General features: G+C 46.1%; 1 protein-coding gene across 1 annotated transcript in view; it reads right to left on the reverse strand.

The window, feature by feature from the left end:
* The window catches only part of LOC126997060 (delta-like protein 1), a 77363-nt gene extending 70893 nt beyond the window's left edge, over window positions 1-6470 (reverse strand). The window contains exon 1 of the mRNA XM_050858098.1: window positions 6432-6470. The gene's annotated coding sequence lies outside the window, so the exon portion shown is untranslated. The remainder of the gene's footprint in view (window positions 1-6431) is intronic.
* Window positions 6471-10000: the final 3530 nt, after the last annotated feature.

The raw sequence follows: 10000 nt of genomic DNA on the forward strand, positions 1-10000 counted from the left end.
TAATTAGAATTAGATTAGGTTAGGTTAGGTTAGGTTAGGTTAGGTTAGGTTAGGTGAGGTTATGCCAGGTGAGGTTATGCCAGGTGAGGTTATGCCAGGTAAGGTTATGCCAGGTGAGGTTATGCCAGGTGAGGTTATGCCAGGTGAGGTTATGCCAGGTGAGGTTATGCCAGGTAAGGTTATGCCAGGTGAGGTTATGCCAGGTGAGGTTATGCCAGGTTATGCCAGGTGAGGTTATGCCAGGTGAGGTTATGCCAGGTAAGGTTATGCCAGGTTAGGTTATGCCAGGTGAGGTTATGCCAGGTAAGGTTATGCCAGGTAAGGTTATGCCAGGTGAGGTTATGCCAGGTGAGGTTATGCCAGGTGAGGTTATGCCAGGTGAGGTTATGCCAGGTGAGGTTATGCCAGGTAAGGTTATGCCAGGTGAGGTTATGCCAGGTGAGGTTATGCCAGGTGAGGTTATGCCAGGTGAGGTTATGCCAGGTGAGGTTATGCCAGGTGAGGTTATGCCAGGTGAGGTTATGCCAGGTGAGGTTATGCCAGGTGAGGTTATGCCAGGTAAGGTTATGCCAGGTGAGGTTATGCCAGGTGAGGTTATGCCAGGTGAGGTTATGCCAGGTGAGGTTATGCCAGGTAAGGTTATGCCAGGTGAGGTTATGCCAGGTAAGGTTATGCCAGGTGAGGTTATGCCAAGTGAGGTTATGCCAGGTAAGGTTATGCCAGGTGAGGTTATGCCAGGTAAGGTTATGCCAGGTGAGGTTATGCCAAGTGAGGTTATGCCAGGTGAGGTTATGCCAGGTGAGGTTATGCCAGGTGAGGTTATGCCAAGTGAGGTTAGGTTAGGTTAGGTTAGGTTAGGTTAGGTTAGGTTAGGTGAGGTTATGCCAGGTGAGGTTATGCCAGGTGAGGTTATGCCAGGTGAGGTTATGCCAGGTGAGGTTATGCCAGGTGAGGTTATGCCAGGTAAGGTTATGCCAGGTGAGGTTATGCCAGGTAAGGTTATGCCAGGTGAGGTTATGCCAGGTGAGGTTATGCCAGGTGAGGTTATGCCAGGTGAGGTTATGCCAGGTAAGGTTATGCCAGGTAAGGTTATGCCAGGTGAGGTTATGCCAGGTAAGGTTATGCCAGGTAAGGTTATGCCAGGTGAGGTTATGCCAGGTGAGGTTATGCCAGGTAAGCATATGCCACGTCAGTAAATGCCAGGTGAGGTTATGCCAGGTAAGGTTATGCCAGGTGGAGGTTATGCCAGGTAAGGTTATGCCAGGTGAGGTTATGCCAGGTGAGGTTATGCCAGGTAAGGTTATGCCAGGTAAGGTTATGCCAGGTAAGGTTATGCCAGGTGAGGTTATGCCAGGTGAGGTTATGCCAGGTGAGGTTATGCCAGGTGAGGTTATGCCAGGTGAGGTTATGCCAGGTGAGGTTATGCCAGGTAAGGTTATGCCAGGTAAGGTTATGCCAGGTGAGGTTATGCCAGCTGAGGTTATGCCAGGTTATGCCAGGTGAGGTTATGCCAGGTGAGGTTATGCCAGGTGAGGTTATGCCAGGTAAGGTTATGCCAGGTGAGGTTATGCCAGGTGAGGTTATGCCAGGTGAGGTTATGCCAGGTGAGGTTATGCCAGGTGAGGTTATGCCAGGTGAGTCGGGCCAGGCTGAGTGACGCGAGCATCGTTCCCACAATTTCACTCCCCGGAGCAGCTGAGGTGAGTCGGCAGTAATTACAGGTGCGCCGCCCTCTCTGTACTTACCTGCGCCCGTAACTCTCGCAGGTGTGCCAACGAGTGAGTGTAGCTACAGGTTAATTAGGCGCCCCATAGACTGTGATGGCCCTTGTATACAGGTGGGATATCAGGTGGAGAGGGGAAGGGAAAGGGAAGGAGGGGGGAGATAGAGGGAAGGGGAAGGAGAGGGAAGGGGAGGGAGGAGGAGGAGTATGTAGAAGTAGTAGTAGTAGTAGTAGTAGTAGTAGTAGTAGCAGTAGTAGTAGTAGTAGTAGTAGTAGTAGTAGTTAGAGGAAGAAGAAGAAGAAGAAAAAGAAGACGAGGAGGAAAACAGTAGAAATGGTAGTTGTAGTAGTAGTAGTAGTAGTAGTAGTAGTAGTAGTAGTAGTAGAAGCAGTAGTAATAGAAGTAGCAGTGTTCCCTTCCCTTCCCTTCTCCAACCACCAGCCTCCTTCAATCCTCCTCCTCCTCCTCCTCCTCCTCCTCCCTACCATTACCTAGGTTATATTTTTTATGATATATTTCTTGCTAGTCTTCCCCTGAGACATCTTTGCCTCCGGGGTGTGGGGGGGCGGGGGGAAAGGGGAGGAGGGGAGGGAGGGGTGGTAGTGGTGGTGGTGGTGGCGTTGGTGGGAAAAAGATTATAGCCGTGGTGGTGGTGGTGGTGGTGGTGGTGGTGGTAAATGGAGGAGGAGGAGGAGGAGGAGATAAAGAAAGAAGAGGAGGAGAAGGAAGATAAAGAAATCAGAGGAAGAGGAGAAGATAAAGACGAAGAGGAGGAGGAGGAGATAAAGAAAGAAGAGGAGGAAGAGGAGAAGATAAAGACGAAGAGGAGGAGGGGGATAAAGAAAGAAGAATAGGAGGAGGAGGAGATAAAGAAAGAAGAGGAGGAAGAGGAGAAGATAATGAGGAGGAGGAGATAAAGAGGAGAAAAAGAAAGAAATAGAGTAAGAAGAGAAATAGGAAGATAAAGAAACACAAAAAGAGGAAGAGAAAGAAAGAGAAGAGAAAGAGAAAATAGAGAAGGAGAAAAAGGATGATAAAGAAGAGGAAAAGGAGGAAGAGACGAAAAGAAGAGGAGGAGAAGGAGGAAGAGACAAAAAGAAGAGGAGAGAGAAAAAGATAAAGAAAGAGGGAGAGATAAAAGAAGAGAGGAATAAAAAGGGAGAGATAAAAGAAAGAAGGAATAAAAAGAGGAGGATAAAGAGGAAGAAGAGGAAGACAAAGAAAGGGGAGATAGAGAAAGAGACAATGAAGAGGAGAGGAGAAAGAGGTAGAAAAAAGAGAAAAGGGAAAAGAAAAAAATAAACAGCAGAAGTAGTAGTAGTAGTAGTAGTAGTAGTAGTAGTAGTAGTAGTAGTAGTACCAATAGTAGCATCATCCCCATCGTCATCATCAGTAAAGACAGGTAGCCAGCACGGAGCGGCATTACCTGGCCAATTAGCGGAGCGGACACAGGTAACTTCCACGCTAATCACCTTTACCTTGAAGAATGGACAGGTGAGTGGAGGAGGAGGTGGAGGAAAGGTAGGGAGGAAGGGAAGTAAGTGGAGAAAAGGTAGGTAGGTAATATGGGTAGGTGGAGGAAAGAGGGAGAGAAATGAAGGAAGGAAGGAAGGAAGGAAGGAAGGAAGGAAGGAAGAGAGAGAGAGAGAGAGAGAGAGAGAGAGAGAGAGAGAGAGAGAGAGAGAGAGAGAGAGAGAGAGAGAGAGAGAGAGATACGAAAGTGTAATAACAAGTGGAAAAGAGGAAAAAAAATGGATAAATGAATAAATATGAAGAATAAAAGATAAAAAAAATACAAAAGATTGAGATTAACACACACACACACACACACACACACACACACACACACACACACACACACACACACACAGCATCCACCTCTCGTCCACCTCCCAATCCACCTCTTGATCCACTCTTCCACCTGTTGATTAGGCATTGGTCACAGGTAGAAAGGGTGAGTCTGATGGGAGCTTGGCAGGACAGGTAAGGGAACGGTGAAAAAAAGGGAGACTGACCAGGTGAGAGAGAGAGAGAGAGAGAGAGAGAGAGAGAGAGAGAGAGAGAGAGAGAGAGAGAGAGAGAGAGAGAGAGAGAGAGAGAGAGAGAGAGAGAAGAGAAGAGAAGAGATAAGAGAAGAGAAAAAAAGAGAATAAAGAAGAGAAGAGCGAGAGAGAGAGAGAGAGAGAGAGAGAGAGAGAGAGAGAGAGAGAGAGAGAGAGAGAGAGAGAGAGAGAGCTACTGTGGTCAAAGGGTTAAGAAGGGTTAAGGGATTTGAAAGGGTAGAATAGAACATGATAAATGGGGGAGGAGGAGGAGGAGGAGGAGGAGGAGGAGGAAGAGGAGGAGGAGGAGGAGGTAATAGAGGGTTATGAATGGGTAATGATAAAGGAAGAGAAAGGGGAAGAGGTTGAAATGAATGATGAATGGAGGAGGAGAGGAAGAAGAGGAGGAGGAGGAGGAGGAGGAGGAGGAGGAGGATGAAATAAGAAAAAAAAACAATTAAATGAAAAAAAAAGGAAGTGAGTTGCATGTATGTGTGTGTGTGTGTGTGTGTGTGTGTGTGTGTGTGTGTGTGTGTGTGTGTGTGTGTGTGTGTGTGTGTGTGTGTGTGTGTGTGTGTGTGTGTGTGTTCGTGTGTGTGTGTGCGTCTCCAGGTAGTAACTGGAAGGCGCCTCTGAGAATGTCTTCCTCCTCCTCCTCCTCCTCCTCCTCCTCCTCCTCCTCTTCTCCTTTTCATCTCCCTCTCTTATTATCATTCCTCCCTCATCTCCCATTTCCTCTTCTTCTTCTTCTTCTTCTCTTTCTCTCCTCTCCCTCCACTACCTTACTTTTTTTCCTCCATATTTTTATCCTAATTGCTCCATTTCTCCTTACTTTTATTCCTCCTCCTCCTCCTCCTCCTCCTCCTCCTCTTCCTCCTTATTCGTCTTCTTTCTCTTCCTCTTTTTATCTTCACCTTCCTCTTCTTCCATATTTTTTTTCTGCCTCTTCTCTTATATAATTTTCTTTTGATTTCCTCCTCTTCCTCCTCCTCTTCCTCCTCTTCTTTTCTCCTTCTTCTTTCAGTATCTCCTCCTCTTTCCCTTCATTTCTTTCTCCTCCTCCTCCTCCTCCTCTTCCTTCTCCTCCTCTTCCTGCTCCACTTTTTCTTTCTGCATTTCCTCCTCTTTCCCTCCATTTCTTTCTCCTCCTCCTCCTCCTCCTCCTCCTCATTCGCTATGCTCTTCCTCTCTTTTACTATCCCTTCTCTTCTTTCCTCCTCCTCTTCCTCTTCCTCCTCCTTTTTTATCTCCATCGTCTTCCACATCATCACCTCTCTCTCCTCTTTTATAATTCTTCACATGATTTCCTCCTCCTCTTCCTCCTCCTCCTCCTCCTCCTCCTCCTGCACACTTTTTACCTGTGTTCCTCGCTCGGGTTGTCACACAATTAGCGACAGGTAATGACAGGTGAGCCGAGGGGTCAGGCGAGGTCACGAGGCAGCAGAGGCGGGGTCAAAGGTCATGGGGGTTGGGGGGTGAGGGTTGGATGGGGGAAATTGGGGTTGTGGGTGGGGGGGTGTTGTGTGTGTGTGCGTGTGTATGTGTGTTAAAATTTCTAGATCTATTTTTTTTCCTTCAATATTTTTTTTCCTTATATTTTCTTGCCCATTTTCTTTCTTCCTATCTTTTATTGTTTCCCTTCCTCTCTCCCTCCTCGTCATACCATCTTCCTCTCTCTCTCTCTCTCTCTTCTAATTCCCTCCGTCATCTTCTTTTTCCTCCACTATCTCCATTTTTCCTTAGTTCTTCTTCTTCTTCTTCTTTATTTCTTCCATATTCCCTTTCTCTCTTTATCCTCCTCCTCCTCTTCCTCTTTTTCTCTAACTTAATCTTATTTCCTCTATCCACCTCTTCTTCTCTCCTTCTCCATATTCTTTATTTTTTTCCATACTTCTTTGATCTCTCTCTCTCTCTCTCTCTCTCTCTCTCTCTCTCTCTCTCTCTTTATCAATTACCTTCTCTCCCTCCTCCTCTCTCCCTTCTCCCTTAATTCTCTCACGCCCTAATTTCAACACAATCTCCCCCTCCCGCCCCCCTCTTGCCCCCTCCCCCCCCTAAATTTACCTTCAATCAACACTACATATCCTCCTCCTCCTCCTCCTCCTCCTCCTCCTCCTCTTCACTACCTCAGGAGCAGAAAAATCGTGATGAACAGGTAATCTCCATCTCCTCCTCCTCCTCCTCCTCCTCTTCCTCCTCCTCCTCCTCCTCCTCCTCCTCCTTCCTTCCCCTTCCCTCAGGCACTGATTTAGAACACGCAGATGGATGTGTGTGTGTGTGTGTGTGTGTGTGTGTGTGTGTGTGTGTGTGTGTGTGTGTGTGTGTGTGTGAACGTGCACTTAAAAAAATATAGATAAAGAAAAAAAAGAAAAATTGATAAAGATTAATAGATAGAAGAGAAGAAAATAAAGAGATGGAGAAAAATGAAGAAAACAAAGACAATAAAGAAAAGAAAGTAGGAGAAAAACAAAGAAAAGAAAGTAAAAGATAAATAAAGACAAGAAAAATAAAGAAAAGAAAGTCAAAGAAAAGTAAAAAAAGACAAAATATTAAGAAAAAACAAACATATAAAAGAAAATGAAAGAGATGAAGAAAAAAATGAAAAAAATGAAAGAGAGATAAAGAAAAAGAGAGATAATAAAGAGAGAAAATAAAGCTAACTCACATCATTCAGCGAGGACGAAGAAGCCGAGGAAGATAATCTGAAAGGAAAGGGAAAGTAATGTTAATAATAATAATAATAATAATAATAATAATAATAATAATAATAATAATAATAACAAGAAGAAGAAGAAGAAGAAGAAGAAGAAGAAGAAGAAGAAGGAGAAGAAAAGAAAGAAAAGGAAGAGGAAGAGAGAAGAAAAAACAGAAGAAATAGAAGAGGGAAGGAAGAAGGAAGGAAGAAGACGAAAGGAGGAAGAGGGAAGAAGAGGAAGAAGAAGAGGGTTCGTGAGAGGACATAGATGGTCACTACCTTACACACACACACACACACACACACACACACACACACACGCAAAAACAAGTCTTCCTCCTCCTACTCCTCCTCCTCCTCCTCTTCCATTCCCATGCCCAGGAGTCCATTTTTACCTCAAGGGAAGAAGACGAGGAAGAGGAGGAGGAGGAGGAGGAGGAGGAGGAGGACGAGGAGGGTCAGTTGTGGTCAGTGATTGCGTGTAATCCTCAGGGAAATGCGTGCAGGAGGAGGAGGAGGAGGAGGAGGAGGCGGAGGAGGAGGAGGAAGAGGAGGAGGAGGCGGAGGAGGAGGAGGGAAGTTAAAATGAGATGGACTGGGAAAGGTTTGTGAGATTGGAGGAAAAAAAGAGAGGATGAGGAAGAGGAGGAGGAAGGAGAGGAGAAAGAAGAGGAGGGAGAAGAAGAAGAAAATGATGATGAAGAAGAAGAAGAAGAAGAAAAAGGAAAATGATGATGATGGAAGATAATGATAAAGAAAAAGAAGAAAAAGAAGAAGAAGAAGAAGGAAGAAGAAGAGGAGGAAGATGAAGAAGAGGAGGAAGAAGAAGAGAAGGAAGAGGAGGAGGAAGAAGAGACGAGCAAAAAGGAAAAGGATGACTAAGTAAATTAAATTGAGAGAGAGAGAGAGAGAGAGAGAGAGAGAGAGAGAGAGAGAGAGAGAGAGAGAGAGAGAGAGAGAGAGAGAGAGAGAGAGAGAGAGAGAGAGAGAGAGAGAGAGAGAGAGAGAGAGAGAGAGAGAGAGAGAGAGAGAGAGAGAGAGAGAGAGCGTCAGACAAGAAAAAAATGCAAATAAACAAAAAAGTGAAGCAAACAAACAAACAAACAAACAACTTGAGAGCAACGGGTTCCCACGGGTGCAAGAAGAGGAGGAGGAGGAGGAGGAGGAGGAGGAGGAGATGAGTGGTCACCTCCGCTTGCCCACGAACTTCTGACATGCCTCCCTCCTCCTCCTCCTCCTCCTTCTCCTCCTTACCTGGGTCACCTTGGGGCAGGTCAAAGGTCAGACTCTCCCCTCCCACCCAGGTCAACATTGCCTCCTCCTCCTCCTCCTCCTCCTCCTTCCTTCTCCTCCTTTTAAGAGACACATGAAGGAGAGCAAGTTGTAATACACGAGAGAGAGAGAGAGAGAGAGAGAGAGAGAGAGAGAGAGAGAGAGAGAGAGAGAAATAGTTATTCCTTTTTATAATGTCACTTGATTCCCACGGCTTCACCTTTGACCGAGAGAGAGAGAGAGAGAGAGAGAGAGAGAGAGAGAGAGAGAGAGAGAGAGAGAGAGAGAGAGAGAGAGAGAGAGAGAGAGAGAGAGAGAGAGAGAGAGAGAGAGAGAGAGAGAGAGAGAGATTGACTCCGCATTCCTTTCATCTTCTATGTTGAAAGTGGAAGGAAAGGGAGGAAAAGAGGGAGGGAGAGAGAGAGAAGGGAGGGAAGGGAGGAAAGGGAGGGGCGAAGGTCAGTAGGAATGGAGAGAAGAAAAAACAAAACAAAAAATGTGAAAGTATGAAAAGGAGGAAAAAATGAATAAAAGATGAATGAAAAGGAGAATAAGAGGAGAGAGGGAGAGAAAAGAGGGAGGGAGAGGAGAGGGAGAGAAACAAGGGAAGGAGAGAAGGAGGTAAGATAAAAGATAACAAAGATATGAAAAGGAAGAAAAGGAAGAGAAGGAGGAAGAGGAGGAGGCAAGGAGAGGAGGAAGAGGAGGAGGAGAGAACGCAGGCTGAGGAGGAAGAGGAGGAGAGAACGCAGACTGAGGAGGAGGAGGAGGAGGAGGAGGAGGAGGAGGAGGGAGAGAGGGAAAAGATGGAGGATCGAATAAGAAAAAAAGAAAGAAAATGTAAGAGAAAAGTTAAAAGATATTACATGCATTTCAATCTCTCTCTCTCTCTCTCTCTCTCTCTCTCTCTCTCTCTCTCTCTCTCTCTCTCTCTCTCATTTCAGGATGTAAGGAATTTGTCCAAAGCGAGAGTGGAGGAAATATTTTATGTGCGTGACAAGGAGGGAGAGAGGGAGAGAAGGAGGGAGAGAAGGAGAGGAGAAGGAGGAGGAAGGAGAGAGAGGAAGGAAGGGAAGGAGAAGGGGAAGAAGGAAGGAGGAAGGAGAGAAGGAAGAAGGAGGAGGAGAAAGAAGGAGGGAAGAAGGAGGAAGAAAGGAGGATGAAGAAGAAAAGAAAAAGAAAAGGAAATAAAAAAGGAAGGAAGGATAGAAAAGAAAGAAGAGAAAAGGGAGGAAGGAAGGAAGGAAGGAAGGAAGGGAGGAAGGAAGGAGAGGAGGGAAGAAGAGAGGAAGAAAGAGAAGAAATAAAGAAGGGAGAAGGAGGAAGAAAAGGAAGAAGGGAGGGGGGGAAGGAAGAAGGGAGGAGGGAAGAAGGAAGAAGGGAAGAAGGAAGGAAGGAAGGAAGGAAGGGATGAAATAAAGGAAAAAGGAGAATGAAAAATGACTTCTTTATATAATTTTTCTTTCCATTTTCTTTCTTTCTCTAAGGTCCTCCTCCTCCTCCTCCTCCTCCTTCTCCTCCTCCTCCTCCTCCTTCCATGTACCATTTTCCATCTTCTTTATACAATTTTCCTTTCCGTTTTCTCTCTTTCTTTCTTCTTTCCTTCCCTCTCTTTCTTCCTTCCTCTCCTTTCTTTCTCTCCTTTCTCTTCTTTCTCTTCTATCCTTCCTTCTTTTTATTTCTTGCTATTTCTTCCTTTTTTCATCATTTTCTTTCTATTATTCATATTCTTGTGCTATTTTCTTTGTTTTTATTCTAAGGTCCTCCTCCTCCTCCTCCTCCTCCTCCTCCTCTTCCTTCTCTTCCTTTATGTCTACGGCCTGCTGTTCTGCTGTTCATGTTTCCTTTTCCGTCTCCTGTTTCTCCTTTCCCTTTTTCTTCTTCTCTCCCCCCCTCTACCCCCTACCCCCCCCCGCCACCGCTTGCACAGGTATCACGTCCCCGCCAGGTGTGCCCAGGTAGGAGTGTCCGCGCGTCCCTTTAATCACCTCTCACCTGGCGGACACGTGCCCAGGTGAGGCCGCGCGTCCCTGGTTACCTGCCGCCCACCTGAGACACGGGGACAGATACACCTAGATATCGGTATGGATGGGAGAGAAAGAAAGGGGGAGAGTGGGGGGGGGAGAGGGGGAGTGGGGAGAGGATTAAGAAGGAAGGAAGAGAGGGAGAGGAATAAGGAAGAAGGGAGGAAGAGAGACAACGGAGGGAGAATAAGGAGGGAAGGGAGTGGGGAGAGAGGATTAAGAAGGAAGGAAGAGACGGAGGAA

Source organism: Eriocheir sinensis, chromosome 11 (assembly GCF_024679095.1).
Source record: "Eriocheir sinensis breed Jianghai 21 chromosome 11, ASM2467909v1, whole genome shotgun sequence".
Lineage (NCBI taxonomy): Eukaryota > Metazoa > Arthropoda > Malacostraca > Decapoda > Varunidae > Eriocheir > Eriocheir sinensis.